Source organism: Fukomys damarensis, unplaced genomic scaffold (assembly GCF_012274545.1).
Source record: "Fukomys damarensis isolate Sample0158 unplaced genomic scaffold, DMR_v1.0_HiC HiC_scaffold_2, whole genome shotgun sequence".
Taxonomy (NCBI): domain Eukaryota; kingdom Metazoa; phylum Chordata; class Mammalia; order Rodentia; family Bathyergidae; genus Fukomys; species Fukomys damarensis.
In genome coordinates this window covers 11,381,731-11,385,882 of record NW_022900914.1, presented here as the reverse complement: position 1 = coordinate 11,385,882, position 4,152 = coordinate 11,381,731, and the positions used below count along the sequence as shown (strand labels likewise).

The 4,152-nt window shown below is 36.5% G+C and overlaps 1 protein-coding gene across 2 annotated transcripts in view; it reads right to left on the bottom strand.

Annotated features, from left to right (window-relative positions):
- Lclat1 (lysocardiolipin acyltransferase 1) overlaps positions 1–4,152 on the bottom strand; it is a 153,804-nt gene that overhangs the window by 121,019 nt on the left and 28,633 nt on the right. The gene's annotated exons all lie outside the window — the stretch shown is intronic.

The following is a 4,152-nucleotide window of genomic DNA, read 5'->3' as shown; positions in this document are numbered from 1 at the left end:
ATCAATATCAATCAATCAATCACACACTCAAGAAATCGAGAATGAGAAATGGAATCATTGCACTTTAGTGAAAGTGAAGAATCTAACAGAAAAAAATTACAAAGTAGCTGGTATGAAGGCAAAATTATACTCTATTTAAAACAAAAAAAAATTACAAAAGAGTAAAATACTTACCAAACCCCTACAAAAATATTAGCTCTATGCAAAATATAATATTTAAATAAATAAAATCTCTTTTTCTCTAAAAAGTCATTCCCCTGGATTACCGAGAATCTTGATGAAAAAGACATTCAATACGTAGGTTAAAGTAAAATATACTGCTAAACACTACATACAGTGCAACTGATCAGCTTCAGAAATCCTACAAGTTACAGGGGACAGTATTCTCTAGAAAGTAAATGACCGAGAATAAAAGGAAAAAGGAACTCAGATGGTGATGGGCTCAGTGAGGTGTTGTTCCTAGCACCGCTGTAGACACTGGGACATCAGCTGCTGTGGAGCTTGAAGACAAGCACAGGGTCTCTTCCTCAGTGTCCTTTCCTGTATTTTCCAAGTAATACTTTCGCCTTCAGACACAAGCTCTTAAGATAGAGCACAACATTTTCATGGAACTTAGCATCTAATGGGGTATCACATGCTGGAAGAAACAAGTGATACTGCACTCAAGGCTATGAGAGGTACAGAGGGGTGTGCTCTCTGGGAAGGCCAGGCAAGGCTTCCTCTGACAATGGAAATGTGCTGGAATAAAAACGGAAATTTCTGTTTGTGATTTGGGTTTGTGGAGGATGAAGAGGCAGAGATAGGGAAAGAGAACAGTATGCATCATATCCATACTGAGGTGGACAAGCTTTGTTAGTCCAAGACACTGAAGTAAGATTGTACAATAATAATATAATACACCAACTGCAGAGTATGAAAACAGGACCATGTTCCCTCTACAACCTGGAAAGAGGAGGTGCGAGGCTTTTAAAACACTGGTCTATATCATTTACAAACCACACATTACATATGGTGTGTAACTCACTCTCTTTTGACCAGTGTAGTGTGACCTATGAGAAAGAAAAGGTAGAAACTTGACAGCTGATGAAATGAATTTTTGCCCAAAGTCCTAAGAACAGAAAACAGAGACCCTGGAGGTGCGCCTGAGCCCACAGGATGTTTTCCAGATTATCACAACTTGTCCACACATCCACTACCCACACATTACCTGAAGAAATATTCCAAGAAACTCTACAGCTTAACAGCTACCCTGTACTGGGGAAGAATCGGGCTTCACTCAGCCAACATATTCAGCAAAAACGACCTTAATATATTACGTGACCCTCGACAGTAAGCAACAGGTCAAGAATACACAGCTACTGATCCCATTTAAAAACAAGTACATTTTCATATAAATTTTTAGAAAAACAATGATGCAAAGTCTTATACCTGCTGACTATTTCGAGTGATATCTAGGATTCAAGCGCTGCCAGTAACTACCGGAGTAATTCTGAGAACAGAGCACCAAGTCCCATCCCATACCCTCCTCCTTCCCTCTCGCCCCCACCTTCTCTGTACTAGGAAATGAGGAGATCTGTCTAAATGAATGCTTCTCACTGGAACAAGACTAACCCCAGGGGCATTTGGGAAATCTGCTGGGGCTTTATCTTTCCTTATTTTTAAAGCGTAATTATATCTTGTATTTTAAATTGTTTTCCTTGTATTCCTCTTTCATATTACAATTAGAGAATTACACTGATTCATTTTAACTGTGGTATTAAAAAATTTCACTAGTTAAAAATCTCATTTCACAATACTTAGGAGTATCAAATATTTATTATAAATGGTAGGGTTTGGGTTGCATAGTTTTGACTCAATAGACTAGACGATCTTAAAGGTTATCCACAGTTCTATTATTTGCCAATTCTATGAATATTATGAACATAATAATGAAAGATACTGATAAAGACAGGGTAACATGATAATTTGTGGGAAAGAACAAGAAATTCTAAATCTGCTTCTGCACTTGATTAAGTAATTAAATTCATAGAAAAGCAATTATATCTTACTGCCTAAGATGTTAGCAAAATATTGTATGCCATAAGAAAAACGTAAAAAAGTCATGGAGAAAATCAAACTTATAACAGAGTTACATTTACATGTTCCAAAGGAAGCCCTAAAGTTGGCAAAAATTCAACCTACATATCCTAGGTATCAATTCCAAAAATCCCATTTTATGAAAATGATCATAATGTAAAATAAGCCCTGAATCAGTAAGATAAAATGAAACGTATTTAGTGTACTCCCCACCACCTCAAAACAGAGAAATTAGTGATATATTTCCAAAGAAAATTATAAAAAATTATTAAAACAGAGATACTTTGAGGATCACCTCTCTCATGGAGTGAGGGGAGGGTCCTGATATCAAACAGACCCAACATTCCAGTACCAAGCCATTCTTAAATTACCGTAGACTTTTAGGAAGCATCTTTAAAAAAATCGATCAAAACCTACTATAGGTCATTTCCTATATATGTGTACATCATGTGTGTGCCTGTATGCTCATGTATATAATATTTAATTATCAAAACAATCCTTAAAGGTAGGTACTGTCTATTCGTGAGGAAGAGGTCATTAAAAGACGTTAAATGACACAGGGTTCCCAGAACCTACGACCATGTTGAGCAAAGTCTTTCAGAAATAAGCCACAAAGCCTGAGTGAGGGAAAAAACAGTTGTCAAAGATTAAGTAAACCTGATTCTGTAGAAAAGTCCAAATGAGATTCACCTCCTGACTAAATACTTTGTATGAAACCATCTTATTTCACACATTATCTCATTGCTATTTCTCCCATTTTATCTCATTTGATGCGATGTTTAAGATAGTCACCTGATGTGACAATCCTATTAATCCAGGCCCTGAAGGAAGGAATGGAAAACAGGCCAGTGGTTGCCCAAGGGTATAGGAAGAAGATGTGATTATTAAAGGATTTACACAAGAGTTCCCGGGAGTGACAGAACTCTTCTGTGTACTGACTCTGGTAGGATTATCAGGTAGACACCAGAAGACAAAACAGTTTAAAAAGTTTAGCTGTGTTCCTCTGCAGCATGATTTCAGCATGCTTGGCACAGTATGTTTCTACTGGATTTCATTTTCTTTCAGTGCCAGTCAACAGAGAGTAGGCTTTCAATTCATGAAATAAAAAGTCCTTGTGGACATCTTTGTTCTCTAGTAGTTTTGTTTTTATAGATTCCATAGAAACAGCTGTAAATTCATCATTTTAACAACATCAATAAGTTCTACTGGTATACAGTATCAATATTTTAAAATTCAAGTTATAACAAAGTTGGACTTTACAAAAGTTACTGCATTTCAAATTTCTTTGAGTTCCACAATATAAAAGTCTATAAATAAGGAAGTCTATGAAGTCTCTATTCACCATTTCAAACTCAGGAAAGCAAGAAATTCACTGAGTAACAGCCTCCATAGTATGCTATATACCACTACATCCTCTTTAAACTATCTTTTTTCACCAGGCAATCTCCCCACCCCTAGGAAGAATGGTTCCACTTTTACAAAGAGAAAACATGGCGTGCAACAGGTTAAACAAGCAGCTGTGCTAATGAAGTACTGGAGTCAAAGCAAGACACAGCATTGTAAGAGCAAGTTTTACTGGGCTCTGTAAATAAGGTGTGGAAATTCATAAATGAAATTAATGGTAGCCGGGCATGGTGGCTCATGCCTGTAATCCCAGCACTTGGGAGGCTGAGGCAGGAGGATCACCATGAGTTCCAGACTAGCCTTGGCTACATAGTGAGTTCCAGGTCAGTCTCAATTACATAATGAGACCCTGTTTCAAAAAAACGAAAAAAAAAAAAAAAAAAGAAATGAATGGTCAATGCAAAATACAGACTTTTTATCTTTAAAAGCAGACAACTGTCAAGTACTTGCTATGTGGTAAAAAATTCCTCCAACCATGAAGATTAAGATGATGCTAGTAAGCCGATTTCATGTACTAGACTTAACTAATAACAAAGAAAGCAAACTCTTCAGTATCTATTAGCAAGAACTGAAAATATCTAGAATTTTAGGAGCATAACTTACTAGTGATGTCCATCATGTTAGCACATCCATAATTCAAGGATAAAGTATCTGTGACGTGGTATTATGATA